This window comes from Cnephaeus nilssonii (genome assembly GCF_951640355.1).
Source record: "Cnephaeus nilssonii genome assembly, chromosome: 1".
Classification (NCBI taxonomy): domain Eukaryota; kingdom Metazoa; phylum Chordata; class Mammalia; order Chiroptera; family Vespertilionidae; genus Cnephaeus; species Cnephaeus nilssonii.
In genome coordinates, this window is record NC_137072.1 from 19,552,523 (window position 1) to 19,568,894 (window position 16,372).

General features: G+C 43.1%; 1 protein-coding gene across 4 annotated transcripts in view; it reads right to left on the reverse strand.

Annotated features, from left to right (window-relative positions):
* KIAA1217 overlaps positions 1-16,372 on the reverse strand; it is a 458,082-nt gene that overhangs the window by 331,358 nt on the left and 110,352 nt on the right. The window contains exon 2 of one of the 4 annotated variants that reach the window (XM_079770402.1): positions 10,710-10,788. The exons of the other annotated variants lie outside the window; for them this stretch is intronic. The gene's annotated coding sequence lies outside the window, so the exon portion shown is untranslated. The remainder of the gene's footprint in view (positions 1-10,709; positions 10,789-16,372) is intronic. 4 annotated transcript variants of the gene reach the window in all.

A 16,372-nucleotide genomic window follows, 5' to 3' on the forward strand; every position in this document is an offset into this window, starting at 1 on the left:
AGGTAGTTTAGTACCCATACACACCAAGTTGTTCCGGAAGTTCAGGCTTTAGAAATAATGATGAGAAATGGCTACAGTACAAGATCTATAGGCAGAACCTTCCTCCACTAACTATTTTCCTATCTCTGGGTAAGAACGTATGTGCATTTGTGTGTATGTGGGGGGAAGGTGAATGGGAAAAATATATTTTTCCTTTGGATAACTTTCTATTTTTAATTTATTTTAAATTTATCTTTATTGTTGAAAGTCTTACAGATACCCCCCTTCCCCCCCCCACGCCCCCCGTTGACCCCCTCCACCCTGCACCTGCCCATGGGAAAATCTTTTAAATTATTATATTCATTGTAGGAATTATGGAATTAACACCAAGGTAATGAATTATTGCCTGAAGTTGTCCCCTACTGTCTGGGTCACATTTTCAAAATATTTTGAAACAAAATGATTTGGCTCAATCTATGATCTCTCTAACCTTTCATTCCACCATTTAGTAGTAGGAACAGCTATTGCCTAACGAGTGCATACTTTATTTCAGGATTTATGTTGAACATTTTCATAGGCAGCATCATTTATTCCTCTCCACAACCCTCTGAGGTAGGTGTAATTATCATCCCCGTATTACTGATAAGGAAAATGAGAACTTCTCAGCTCAAATAACAAGCCCGCAGACTCACAAATGCCAGAGGTGATCCCAGGGTTTGCAACCAGGCAGTTTGATTGCAGAGTCCCCAGTCCCAGCCTGCCGTACTCCCTGTTGGAGTCAGGACAAGTGTCTGGTCTCCTTGAGGCAGGAAGGGATGACCAGAAAACACCTATTTCAATAGCTGACTCCTAACACCTCAGCATAAACACACATTACAGTTGACTTTTTAAGGCCCACCTCCATCTTTCAGTACAAAAAAACAATTGCATTTTAGTTAGAATGCACCAAAAATAAGCTAAAATAGGAAGCAGCCTTTTGAATGTAGCAATGAAAGCTTGCAACTTCAGTTGCAGTAAATTTCACAAGCAATCACTGAATGCCAAATATGCACCTGCTACTATGCTAGAGGCCAGAGACTCAAAGATGCAAATGAGGGGCCCCTTTTAACATGTGAGTTATTTATACCCAGGAGAATCCCCAACGGCATGCTAGAAAGTACTTGAAACCTCATTATTAGTATGGCTTATCACTTTGAGGCTTCAATTTTACTCAATATTGGAGGTGGGTTGGGGGGGGGGTTACATAATTTAATAGGTGAGTAATTTAAAACATTTTAAATATTTAAAACAAACACAGATACTATGAAGTTGAATAAAAATATCACTTTATTTTTAGATAAAATTCTGGGCTTCAAAAAAATTGAGTGAAGTCAACCACGTCAGGTCCCACAGTTGAATTCCCAATGGTACTTATTCTCTTTTCTCTGTTGATATGGGTTATTTCATAACTAGGTGGACACAGTTAAAAAGTACAGAATTTATTAATTAGTGAAGGGAGGCAGACACATATAGACAATGATATTTTCTAGAAGTTGGACCTTCCAAACTGAGAAAGGAAATAGATGACTTGAGAGGTAGGAGAGAGGAAGAAACTGTGAGGAGCTTAATTAGGGTTAGCTCAGTTAGCTACAAATGTTATATGAGAAAATATAAAAAGAAAAGAACAAGAGAAAGGGGCTCAGTGAAACCATAATGTTGTGACAAGAGAGGAAGCTCAGGCAGGAAAATCTGAGTGGAAGATGGGATCAGATACTCAGGAATTGTTTATGAACAGATCCTAAAGACACCAGCTGGGCTGGTAGATCAGGGCTCTGCGCAAAGTGTCAAAGGCACAAAAATAAAGAAACGAGGCAACATTGAAAGAGAAAAAGAGGAGGAGAGACGATGCTGGATATTGAATTTCAGAGTGTAGACTTGAGGAAACTGAAAATGAACTGGGGAAAAAAGAGTGAAAGTGAATAGATAAAAACTTATGGATGAGGGAAACAAAAGAGATCCAACTTCTAAATAATAGGTATTTCTAGAGAACACCAAGTAAGAGAAAAAGGTGTAATTATGTCCAAAGATAATTTAAGAAGCTTTTCTGAAGTAAAAAGATTTGAACCTACAAATTGAAATATAGACTAAGAAAAAATGGATACAGATAAAATCAAACAAAGAAAAAAACGAACTTTGGAAGGCAGTAGATAAATGTACAAAGACTTCAGAGATGTCAAGTGTGACTCAAGAATTATACAGACAACACTATCTCTCAAGTATCAAGGCAAAGGATATTCAATGTTAAAAACTCATGAAACTATTTTCTGTGAAACCTTTTGAAGAAATATTAGAAGACCAAACCCCAGTCATCCAAGAGAGGATTGGAAAAGCTGGAGTGAAAGGACTGCCTTGAGGAAATCCTTTCTAAAACTACGAGAACAAATAATAATATTGCTAACACGTATTAGGAAGGAGAAGGGAAGAGGGTATATATGTTTATTTCCTAGTTTTTAAATGGAGGTTCAGAAGGCATTCCTTAAAACTGGTAAATCAGGTAACAGAAGCGTGAATTAGTACTCTGATGTTTTTAATCATCAGGTTACTGTGCAGAGGTTACTTATTAAATAAATGAATAATAAAATATCATAGTTACAACAAAGGAAGAGGACTTGCATTGAGCATGCTGAAGAGAATGTCTTGAAGGAGATACTTATTAAGCTTTTTCCAACCAAACTAGAACTGAGTGTGTCCTGGTACATGCACTTGTAACTGACTTCGGCTGCAATCCCCTATACTGCAGCTTTAACACCTCACATATCCTCTTAGAGCATGACTATTAGTTAAATATTAAAATGTTACCTGTGGCTTTACAGAGTATACTGTGAAAGTGTGAAGACTTCTACAACAGTGACAGGTAGGTAAATAATGATCCCAAGAGTTCACTCTTTAGCAGTTTCCTCTTTTAGGTTATAGATAAATGGAGACCAGAAACTGGAAGAGAAGCTCTACTTGAGGGTCTCCTCTTTCATTTTAGGTTAAACTTTTAGGTCAGTGCTTTGAAAAATATTATTTCAGCATTGCATCTTTTTTTTTCTTTTTACATATAGAATTGCTTATTTTATAAATGTTACACATATCTATATAGTTCTATATACCATATATAACAAGATAAATATTTTTTTTCTAAGATAATATACTAGAGGCCCGGTGCATGAAATTCATGCACTGGTGGGGGGTGTCCCTCAGCCCAGCCTGCACCCTCTCCAATCTGGGACGCCTCGGGGGATGTCCAACAGTCAGACATCCCTCTCACAATCCAGGACTGCTGGCTCCCAACTGCTCGCCTGCCTGCCTGCCTGCCTGATTGCCCCTAACCGCTTCTGCCTGCCAGCCTGATCACCCCCTAACCACTCCCCTGCTGGCCTGATCGATGCCAAACTGCTCCCCTGCCAGCCCGGGCGCCCCCAACTGCCCTCCCCTGCTGGCCATCTTGTGGCAGCCATCTTGTGACCACATGGGGGCAGCCATCTTGTACGAGAGTGTGATGGTCAATTTGCATATTACCTCTTTATTACATAGGATTCTTTGCCCCTGCACCAACCAAGAGCAGGATTCACCAGCACTAGTAACTGTGATTTCCTTCTTGTTTTAATGACCATCTATAGGGCTAGGGCTCAAAACCTGGTAGGGAGGATACATAGGAAAATGAGAAATCTTATGCTGCTCCTAGTTTAAGTGTAACTCCTAGTTATGGGGCTAACTTTTCGTTTCATTAGTCCCACTCTTTTGACCAGTGACTTCCTCATTAGCTGCAAGCCTGCCCTAGACAGCAGTCAGTGCATTGAGTTTCCACTGATTTCAGAGAGGAAAGGAGAGGGAAAGAGAGATAGAAACATCAATGATGAGAGAGAATCACTGACTGGCTGCCTCCTGCACACCCCACACTGGGGATTGAGCCCACAACCCTGGGCATATGCCTTGACCAGGAATCAAACCGTGACCTCCAGGTTCATAGGTTGACACTCAACCACTGAGCCATGCCAGCTGGGCAGTGCATTGAGTTTCTTGAAGTGATAAAGGGGATCAGTTTCATGTGATCCCTCCCTAAGCTGGAGTAGAGGACTATGTCCTTGGAAGGCGCTTACTAGTAGTCAATATGGATGAGTCTGAAGATTCTATACAAATGGGAGTTTATTTGCATTAGAAAAAAAAGATCTGGGCTTTCATAAACATCTCTTCACAAAAAGAATTTGCTAGGTATACTAAAAAAAAAAAAAAAAAAAAGAAAGAAAAAAAAAAGAAACAATACAAAACAATACCATGTAAAAGTAACATCTGTTACAACAGCTGTTCCTAAATGCAGATTTAAGGTACAACTGCCACATAAAGAGAAAAAGGGAAATATCGTCCCATTTTACTATGATGGGATAAAAAAGTCCCTCTCATTTATTACCTAGTAATTCCACTGGGATTCAGCACATTTCATTTCCCATAAATGAAAATCCACTCCGTACAAACCAAACATAAATATTCCACCTGCCTTGGAATGTCTCAGAATTTTAAAAACAACACACATTCTACACATCCCTCCATCCACACTCCTTGTTTTCTGTTTAAAACTGAAGTGTTTGTCATTAAGCATAAGCACAAGAACAACTGAGAGGCAGCTGTCTTGCTGTACGTGGCCCTGATCAGTGTGGGTGTCACTTTGAATGACAGTGTAGGTGTCTGAATTTGAGAGGGCCCAAAGGAGACATCTATAGTAATAAAAGGGTAATATGCAAATTGGTCAGGACGCCCTCACAGTAATGAAGGAACAGCAGGCTGCATGGGGCGACAAGGCCGGCAGGGGGATTAGTGAGGGAGAACCAAATGACTGAACAGCAGGCTGCGTGGGGTGACAGGCTGGCAGGGGGGCAGTGAAGGATGACCAAGCCAGCAAAAGGGGGCAGTTAGGGGCAACCAGGCTGGTAGAGGGGGGCAGTGAGGGGTGACCAGGCTGGCAGTAGGGCAGTTGGGGGTAACCAGGCCGGTGGGGGGGGGGGAAGTTGGGGGTGACCAGGCCAGCAGTGGGGGACAGTTAGGGGCAACTAGGCTGGCAGGGGGCAGTTGGGGGCGACCAATCCAGCAGGGTAGCAGTAAGGGGTGACCAGGCCGGTGGGGGGGGGCAGTTGGGGGTGACCAGGCTGGCAGGGGAGGCAGGTAGGGGCGATCAGGCTGGCAGGCAGAGGCGGTTAGGAGTGATCAGGCTGGCAGGCGGGGAAGTTAGGGGCCATCAGGCAGGCAGGCAGGTGAGCAGTTAGGAGCCAGTGGTCCCGGATTGTGAGAGGGATGTCCGACTGCTGATTTAGGCCCAATCCCAGGATCGGGCCTAAACTGGCAGTCGGACATCCCCCAAGGGGTCCCGTATTGGAGAGGGTGCAGGCTGGGCTGAGGGAACACCCCCTCCATGCACGAATTTCGTGCACCGGGCCTCTAGTATTTTTATAAAGATGGTGAAGAATGTAGAAACTGTGCCCAATGAAAATGTATTTGAGGAGGGAATTGGAGATATCTGGTTTGCAGAGGAGAAGGCTTGAGGAGACTTGGCAGTTTCTTAATGTATTTAAAAGGCTATCACCTGGCATGTAGAATAGATTTATTTGGTGCTGCTGTGGGTACAGATCTAATGTCAGTGAGTGGGCTCATCTCATTCTGACTTACTATAGAAAAATATTCTAATTGGATTTAGTAACAATATTGGTTGATCCCTAAAATAGAGAGGGAGCTCCCTGCTGCTAAGAATAACCAAGTAGAATTGAGTTAAGCATTACTCAGGGATCTGGGGAGAGGTTTCTCTTACTGGAATGTAGGACCAACCCAATGCCTATTCTTACATTCTATCATTCATGCTTAGTTATAAAGCCTTCTGTGTAATTTTTAAAACTAAGAGAATAATAATGTGGGGTAATTACTTTTAAGACATAGTAATTTAGCCCCATTGCTTCTTTATTCATTATTCTTTTTTGTGAAGATGAATGAGAAGCAGATGCTGAACAGAAAAAGGGGAGGGGAAATCAAAGGAAAGGGGGTAGAATGAGCATCCACAGCTTATCTGCTCTTTCTTGGAAATTAGGCTATATTTGAGCAGTCACATCAAATGTGAACCATTGCTTTACTAGAGTGCACATTCATCAAAGACCAACTCATACTTGCGAATAGTCTCCTAAAATTTCTCACTGGACATGAATTTTCACTAGCAGCACTATAATGATGGCACAAAATGATAGAGGTCTTGTTTTTATTTGTTCTCATCATGGAAGTTCTCTCATGTCTTTCAGTATAGTCGAGCTCACCCATAACTCGTTAATATACTACATTAAGAAAAATACAGGTTGTGTTTACAAATTAGCTGTAAAGAACATACACACCTCCACTAAGCCTGCCCACCCGCAGCCAAAAGAACAAATACATGCAAAGAGCACTATTGACCCAACCCACTTCCTAAACAAAACAAAATTAAAATAAACCATCAAAGCCATTATAATCTCCTTGGAGAAAAGAGTCACTTTTAAAGATAAGAACTGTGAAACCAGCTGATCACCAAATATCAAGTTAGAAAAAAAAAAAAGACACAAAGAAACCCCATTGATAGATAAACGTATTTACGGTCTTTTAACTCTATCTCTATAGGTGCTCATCTAAATTACACAATACCCACTTAAGTCCACCTCTTCCACGGGAAATATGAAAAAGTACAGGTTCCACCTGAATGTTTCATAGGGACTTCATATCTGTGCGCCTGGAACTGAACTTACAATTTTGTCCTCCCAGCCTGGTCCTCTCCCAGTGTTACTTGGGTGTAATGACTGTTACCAAAACAAAAGTGAAAGACAGCCTTAACATTTCCCTTTCTCTCACCCCAATAGGCAATGAATAACTTAATCCCACCTAATCTTCTAAGTACCAGTTGAATCCATCCTACCACCACCATCCTGGACAAAACCATCATCTTCTCTCTCCTGGACAATTGCAAAAGCTTCCCAATTAGTCCATTCTAGAGCTGAAATGATCTGGGAGACAAAAGTGATCATGCTACTCCACTTCGATGGCTTCCAGCTGCCCGTAGGTTAAGTTCCAAACTCTTTAGCCTGGCCTCATGGACCTGCATGATCTGGCCACATGTCACCTCTCTAGCTGTCCCTCTCATCACTCTCTCCCTTCGGCTTCCGGGCTCACATTATGCTCCCTGTTCCTCCAAAGAAAAGGCCATGCTCATACCCACCTCAAAACTTTATACCTGCTATTCCTTCTGCCTTCCCCTCGCCCCCCCCCTCCTGTCACCCAGCCAAGTCCGATTTTTCCTTCAGGTCCAGATTGTCAAGGAAGTATTCCCTGACACCTTCCCCTGTCAGGCTAGGTCCCCTTCTTTAATGTTCCCACAGCTGTTTGCATCTCTCCTTGGTAAGCCACATCATAACTTTTATCTCCTTGTGCACTGTCATTTCCAAAACTGGGTTAGAAATTCTTGGATAATAGAAACCATGTCTGCCCCAACCACTGCAGTATCCCTGGTACCTAGCACCTAATTTGTGCTCAAATAGTTGTTGAATGAATAAAGGAAGGAATGATATGTGCTGTCTAAATCAATAATTCATGAACTTCACTATGCAGAAGAACCCCCTGGGGAGCCAGTTTAGCAGATCCATAATCAGCCCCAGGAATCTATCTTTTCAACAGGAACCCTGGGGGATTTTGATGCAGATTGACCTTGGCTCACACTTTGGAAAGCAATGCTCCAGGATACCCCCAGCAAGGGAGACAAGCAGAATTGAGGTTAAAGAGACAAAAGGGAGCAAAATGTGAGAAGTTAAATAACAAGAGATTTATGTAACTGTTCGAACCACCACTGAAAATCTGAAGCACTAAATGACAGATTGTCCAATTAATGCCTCAGAAGGATAGCCCAACATGGTTAGAAGAAGACACCTGATGTGGCTGTAGGTGTGAGGAGACATGAAAACAGGAAAATAAATGCAGACTTGTGCTGAAGGATGGGTTATGTTGGAAAAAAGAAGAGGAGAGGCAATAGTATTGTAGACAGACTGACAAGTAGGGACATGAGTCCAGAGGGAGGGAGGTATAGAGCAAGAAGTGAAGCACTTTGCTGAAAAGCATGCTCAGAAATTGAGTGGTGGGAGAGATGATTAGAAATAAAGGGAAGGGCCTCACTGTTGAGATCCTTGAAGTTAATGAAGGGGGTCAGAATAGGCTACCTCAAAACATGCCACTTGGGCATAAGGATTATTTGAGCTGACGGCAATTGAGAAATAGTAGATGTGGGGAGGAGCTCTCTGCCCTCCCCCCTTTCTGCCTAACAGCAGGGCATAAATTTCTTTTTTTGAGGCTATCCCCCACCCCTCGCTTATACCAGAAAGAGAGATGACTCTTATCATAAGAATGGCACTGACTTGAATCAGCATAACAAACTTTGCTAAATCCTTATCTTCCATTAGTTTTTCCCAAATATTTACCTTTCCACAATTTACCCTCTCCCCTAGAAGCCCACTCCTCTTTTTATTTGTCTTGTCATCGCTCCACAATGCCTCACCTTGTGATAAAATCTATATAATAAAAGCCTAAGCAACCATTACGGCGGAACAACCAGAATGCCTGGTCGCTATGATGTGCACTGACCACCAGGGGGCAGACACTCAATGCAGGAGCTGTCCCCTGGTGGTCTGTGCACTCCCACAGGGGGAGCGCTGCTCAGCCAGAAGCCGGGCTCACAGCGGGCAAGCACAGCAGTGGTGGCGGGAGCCTCTCTCACCTCCACGGCAGTGCTAAGGAGCAGTGAGCCGAGCGGTAAGGAGCAAGCAGGCGGGCAGTAAGGAGTGAGGGATCCCGGATTGCGAGAGGGATGTCTGACTGCCAGCCAGGGGGATCAGGCCTAAGCTGGCAGTTGGACATCCCCCGAGGAGTCCTGGACTGCGAGAGGGCACAGGCTGGGCTGAGGGACCTCCCCCCCCAGTGCACGAATTTCGTGCACCGGGCCTCTAGTGGTATATAAACTTCTAGGCCTAACCAGGCCTAGTAGTTTTCAATTCTTTTATGTGAGGTTCCTGTGTGCATGTGAAATAAAGCTTTTCTTTTATTAATCTTCTGTCAGTTTAATTCACAAGCCTGGTCACTGAACACAAGAGGGTAGATAGAGTAAAAGTTTGTTTTCTTCCCCTATATCTGTGGTCGGCAAACTGCAGCTCACGAGCCACATGCGGCTCTTTGGCCCCTTGAGTGTGGCTCTTCCACAAAATACCACGGCCTGGGCGAGTCTATTTTGAAGAAGTGGCGTTAGAAGAAGTTTAAGTTTAAAAAATTTGGCTCTCAAAAGAAATTTCAATCGTTGTACTGTTGATATTTGGCTCTGTTGACTAATGAGTTTGCCGACCACTGCCCTATATTATGCAAAGGTATGGCAGGAAAAAAACTGCCCAAAGTAACACTTGACTTGCAATTTAAATAAAGGGTCAAAGTACTCTCTTTTTCATAATATGCCCCATATTCCTGAAGCACTTAAAGATGTCTCCATAATGTAGCCTTCACATGTGTTATAAAAATACAGGACAAAAATTTGAGGTTAGAGAAAAAGGCGACATGAGTGTTGAGAAATTTCAAACAAAATGGAACAACTGAAATCTAAGTCTAACTTTGAAACTTTGAACTCAGTTGATATAAGAACAGTGCCTTTCCCCACCTCACTTATTTCAGGTCAGCTTGGATGAGTGGCGGAAAGAAATTGGAGGGGATCAGGAAATGCCACTCCAGAATATGCCACTTTGGCATAAAGATCATGTTGAGCTGCAAGCAATTAGGAAACAGCAGACACAGGAGGACTCTCTGCTCTCCCTCTTTCTACCTAAAAGCAAGGCCTACGCTTCCCTTTGTGAAGGCAGCTCCTACTCTGGTACCAGGAAGGGGAGAGCAACGCTTATCACCAGAGGCAGAGAGTCAGCATCGGACCCCGTCTGCATACACACACCTTACTAAAATAACACTTGTCTTTCACTAGTTTTCCACATCTATTTCCTATTTGTTTTCCCACAATTTATTGTCTCTTGCAACCAAACAAAGGAAAGCCTTTGTTAAATGGGATATAAGCCCCTGAGTCTAACCACTCCTTTGAGTTTTACCTCTTTTCTGAAAACGTTCAGGCATGTAAAATGTTAATAACATCTGTATTCCTTTTCTACTGTTAATCTGTTTTTTTTCTTTTGTTTTTTGTTTATGGTGTTTGTTTTTTTTTTTTTGGGGGGGGGGGGCGGGGGTGGTGGTCAAATTCGCAGGCCCCTGCACACTAACCCTAAGAGAGCAGAGAGTAAGCTTTTCCTTCCCCAGAATCTGCTTGCTGAAATTAGAACGGCACAATCCAATATGCAGGTGTCCCCAAAAATGTATACACACAATGCCTGTAGATTCTATTACAATTTGAACATGAAATGTATTTTCATAAACCCTGCCTTTATAATTATTCAAAGTGTGCATAGATTTTGGGGGTGGGGGGGAACACCTTATAAAGTGACTGACTGAATTAAGGGGGTTGTGAAAAGGCACAAAGGAAAACTCCAGAATGTTATCCTGACTAGATCCTGTCACAGTGCCCACAGACACCTCCTGAACTTGTGTGGATAGAATTTGCCGGTACTGCAGCGATGGAGCTCAAAAGCCTGGGCGTTATATCCTGGGCCCACCACGTCCAAGCCCGATGGATTTACCTCAGCTCAACTGCAGGTTCTTCACCTGTGAAGTGGCGGTACAATTTCTTGCCATCATTACAGGTTTTCAGGACCCAATCTGAAAACAGGTGCATCCTATAAGTCACTTTATAAGTAGAAGGCATTATTAAACTCTATAAATTGCTAAAGCAATAAATAGCTCCCAAGGAAATTTAATCTTTTTTCTTCTTAAATTACTTATGTAAGTGACATTCAAATAAGCATTTGTAGTAGATGACACAAGGTATAATAGTAAAAAGAATTCCGAATGACACATAATACTCTTACATGCACACTTCACCTCTTTGGTCTCACTTCATTTTCTTTCCTGAGAATAAACATCTGAAAGCCCAGCGGTACACTGTTACTCTCCAAAGGCTAAATACTGCGGGAATTTCTATCTGATATTTAGGACAAGTGCCAAACCTGGCCATATCTGTGCACACATTAGATGAAAGATTCAGCAAACAGATGCTCCTCCTTGCAATCAGCCAAGAACTTCTAATAGTCTGACAACTTGTTAATCAACCAACATATGGCATCACTTTAGTAAACACAATGCTCATATTTGGCTTTTAACAAATCCTTTTCTGAAGGATGTAATCGTCCTGACTCATCAACTCTATTCACTGCAAATCAAGTGAAGCTAGCCTCCACTGCCACCTTAAATTGGCCTAACTACTTAGGGGAAAAATAAATATAGGCAATGATTTGGATTTTGTGCTTTCTAAATCTGAGTTGAAATTAAAAAAAAAAAAAAGTCCTCCTTTAGACATTTACCAAAGTAGCAGAATGCCTTTATTATACAGAGTTACATATCTCCAATGCCTGTGGTCCCTGTGTTAGTTTTCTAGGGCTGTTGTTACAAAGTGCCACAACTTGGTGGCTTAAAAAAATTATTTTTTTTTTACAGTTTTGGAGGCTAGGAGTCTGAATCAGGCTGTTGCCAGGGCCAGGATCCCTCCGAAACCTCTCCGTGAGAATCCTGTCTTACCTCTCCCAGCTTCTGGTGGTCCTATGCCTGCCTTGGCATGCGGCCCTTAACTCCAATCTCTGCCTCACCCTCCCACGGCCAGCTTCCCTCTGTGTTCGTCTGTGTCCGAATTTTACTTTTATTATACAGGCAACAGTCATAGTGGATTAGGGCCCACGGTATTTCAGAATGACTACAGGTTAACCTGATAACATCTACAGAGACCCTATTTCCACACTCACAGGCATGGATCGGGTTATCTCTTCAGCATACCAGCATCCATTTTGGGTACTTAACACACCCCATAGCAGTTCCAAATAGCACAAATCTCATCCTCTGAGATGATCCTATAAGGCATGTGTGAAGCTTATCTCCCAAGACTATTACAATAGTTCCCTCTTATCCATGGTTTTGCACAGTCCAAAAATATTAAACAGAAAATTCCAGAAATAAACAATTCGTGTTTTAAATTGCACACCATTCTGAACAGTATGAGGAAATCTTGAGACGTCCCACTCCATTACTCCCAGGACGTGAATCATCCCTTTGCCCTACGGTCTCCATCCTGTAGACACTTCCCCACATATTAGTCACACGGTGGTCATCTTGGTGACTGTCCAGTATTGCAATATTTGTGTTCAAATAACTCTTATTTACTTAATAATGGCTCCAAAGCACAAGAGTAGTGATGCTGTCAATTTGGATATGCCAAAGAGGAGCTGTAAAGACCTTCTGTTAAGTGAAAAGGTTTGTATGTGTAGAAAAACCTGTATATATAGGGTTGGGGAGTGTCTGCAGTTTCAGGCATCCACCGGGGGTCTGGGACCGTATCCCTCTGGGATAAGGGGGACTACTGTGCTAGAGGTCACCAGCCTGTTTGGCTCCCTTTAAACAGGCCCAGCTGGCCGATGTCTTGAGCTCATAAAAACCCTTCTTTGTACATCTCCCTCTCACCCCAGAAATCTCTTAGCACTGTCTCCTTGCTTCTCTCACTGCTTTCCCCCTGGCTTCTGGATACCCTTTTTCTTTCACTCTTCAATTCCAAATTCTTGCCTCAAATTCTACCTCAAATATGCCTTCACTTCTGTCCTCTGGTACTACGTAACTGGCAGCTACCGCCTCCACCCCCAGTGCCTCTGAGGAGTGTAAAATCCAGTTCCTTCCTGTGTAAGGTGAGCCAGCCAGGCACTAGCCAGGCTGGGGTGGGAGAGTACCTTTTAAAGGTTTTCTCTACCACCTGATGTCCCAATGGCTAAGCATATAGTGACTTGAGATAATAGCATGCTCATTGTCATTCATCTAATTCTCCACTTCTAAAATCTCAGCAATAGTGTTCACTCCTGACATTTAAAAAAATTTACTTATTTATTTAATTCTCATCCAAGGACATGGAGAGAGAGAGAGAGAGAGAGAGAGAGAGAGAGAGAGAGAGAGAGAGAGAGAGGAGAGAAAAACATTGATCAGTTGCCTTCGGTACACTCCCCGACTGCAATCAAACCCACAACCCAGGCATGTGTCCCGAAACCTTTTGGTGCACCGGGCCTTGCTCCACCAACTGAACCATTCCAGCCAGGCCAAAAATTATATATTTTGTGCGCTTTAATAACAACAAAAGTATTCCTCTATAAGATGTCAACAAGTTATACCTGTATTGAATATTATTAGGAATATGGGAAGACACAGAGACTGTGTGAATTCGCAATTCTGATTCACACTCAGAACCTTCCACTAAGAAGACCCCATAGGGTCCCTTAACAATCTTTCTGCCTCCGGCTTTCATCTCTGTACCCGCTCCCCTGAAACCCCTCTCACCGAGGTCAGCATGACCAACCTCACCTTGACAAAGCCAACAGTAACCTCTCAGTCCTGGACATTCTTGGCTTTCACACCATTTGTGAGACGTCATCACCTCCTTCCTCCTGAGGCACTTTCTGCACTTGCTTTCTGGAATACCGCCTCTCCTGACCTCCTCGCTGGTAGCCCTTTCTCAGTCTTCTTTGCTCAATCCTCTACCTCTCCTTTGTGTCTTAGACTTGTACATCTGTCTCTTCGACATCTCCACTTGGGTATTAACAGGCTTCTCCAACTTAACATGCCCCAAACAAAACTCTTAATTTACCACTCCCAGCCCCACCCCTTCCAAACCTGATTTCCCCTGGTGAGCCTGCCTCGGTCCAGGACACCCCCCATTCACAAGGCTGTCGAGGCCCAAAATTACTTTTTTAAAAACATTTTTCCAGACTTAATGAGATATAATTGACATATAACATTTTGTTGTTGTTAATCCTCACTTGAGGATATTTTTTTCCATTGATTTTTAGAGAGAGTGGAAGGAAGGGGAGAGATAGAGAGCAAGAAACATTGATGTGAGAGAGACACATGGATTGGTTGCCTTCCACACACAGGTGCCTTAACTGGGGTCGGGCTCAAGCCTACAATTGAGGCACGTGCCCTTGACCCTTCAGTCTACGGGATGACACTCTAACCACTGAGCAAAACTGGCTAGGGCAACATTGTGTAAGTTTAAGGTATACAATGTGATGATCTGATACATGTACATATTGTGAAATGATTACCATAATAAAGTTAGTTAACATCTATAACATCACAAGATTAGCAATTTTGTTGTTGTTGGTGGTGGTATAACATTTAAGATCTCTCTTTGCAACTTTCAAGTGTACAACACAGTATTGCTAACTTCAGTCACCAAGCTGTCCATTATATCCCCAAGAACTTACTCATCTTATAACTGGGAATTTACACCCTTTGACCAATATCTTCCCATTTCCCCATTCCCCCATCTCCTCTCTGTTAATATGAGTTCAGATTTTTTTTAGATTCCACGTGTAAGTGAGATCATGCAGTACTTGTCTTACTTCTGATTTATTTCACTTAGCATAATGTCTTCAAGGTCCATCCGTATTGGCACAAATGGCAAGGTTTCCTTCTCTTTATGGCTGAATGATATTCCACATAAGAATCACCCCTGCCAAAATCCACTATCCAATTTACATAGTAAGATATTTTGACTCTTCCTTAAAAGTGTATCCCAAATCTGACTCCTCCCACTTCTACTGCTTCTCCCTTGTCGAAGTCACCATCTCCTTTCCTATGTAAACTGTTAGAAAGCCTGGTAATCTGTCTCCCTGTGAAAAAGTTTACAGTGACTCTTTTTTTAAAGGTCTCATGTCAAATGTTCAATATTCTCTTCCTAATTTATTCATTCCACATCTGTATGTGTGCCTGGGGATGGGTCCATATCTGTTTGTCTTTTTAAAAGGGACTCCCTAAGACTGTACCCTAAGTTTTAAAATTAGTTTAATCAATTGATGATAAGCAGTTTACAGATTCTTAGAGTGGAGACTTACATTTAACCTAGGGGGCAGACAATGGGCTTTCTAATTAGTGAAAAGTACTAGAGTCGTGCCTGAATGCAGATATTTCAGACTGAGATAGTCAGAGGTCTGATTATGTAACAAGAATATTTCAGCAGAGCTGAGACGCCAGATGTACTATGTCAAAACAATATGTTCTCATGTAAATTGTTCCTTTGTGGGCCAAGAGAACACCCTCTTGTTAGAAGAATGTGGTTTCTTTAAGAAGGAAATGGAGGGCTTCCGGTCAAGATGATGGCATAGATAGACTCGGTACTCGGAAGCTCTCACAACCATATCAAACTTACAACAAAGCTACAGAACAGCCATCACTCAGAACCTCCTGAAATCTGAACAGAATTCCTACAACTAAGCATATAAAGAAGCTATAATGAAACGGGTAGGAGAAGTGGAGACAGAGAATGAGCTGGTCCCACACCCGCGTGTGGTGGTTAAAACCCGGAGGGGATTTGTAGGCTGTAGAGGTCTCTCCTAAGGAGTAAGGGGTCCCAGACCCACATCAGGCTCCCCATGCTAGAGTTCCAATGCTGGGAAGAGAACTTCTCATAACTTCAGGCTGTAAAAACCAGCAGGGAGTCCTAGCCGGTTTGATTCAGTGGATAGTGTCAACCTGAAGACTGAAGGGTCCTGGATTCGATTCTGGTAAAGGGCATATGCCCGGGTTGTGGGTTTGGTCCCCAGGAGGGGGCATGAAGGAGGCAACCAATCAATGATTCTCTATTATCATTGATGTTTCTATCTCTCCCTCTCACTTCCTTTCTGAAAGCAATACAAATATATTAAAAACAAACAAACAAACAAAAAAACCCAGCGGGGATTGTGGCTGAGGGAGCCGGAGAGCTGCTGGAGTCCCAGGTGTTCCTCCTAAAGGGGTCACACAGGGACTTACCTGGAATCACTCCTCTGAGCTCCAGTGCTGGGGCAGCAGCTTTAAAGGTGCCAGAGACATAGGGGCGGAACTGAGCTGTCTGGCAACAGGACAAGAACTGGAGGGACAGTTTTCTCCCAGATGGAATTGCTGGCAGAGGCCATCATTCCTAGCTGAGCCCTCCCCACACAGAGTGGGCAGGCAGGTACCATATCTGAGTCTCCACCAACCTGGCTATCACTGTCTGCCCCACCCTGGTGACTCCCTGAGACCCTGCCCCACCCAATTTGTGGGCCTACCCAAGCTGCTTCCAGTGGCTTTTCCATGGAACTGCCCGACTGGGCTCATGCTGCAGACTTTCCTAAAATCTCTTAGCGTTTCACTAACTACAAACAAGCAGCATCTGGTCTCTGTGTACCCCGTACCT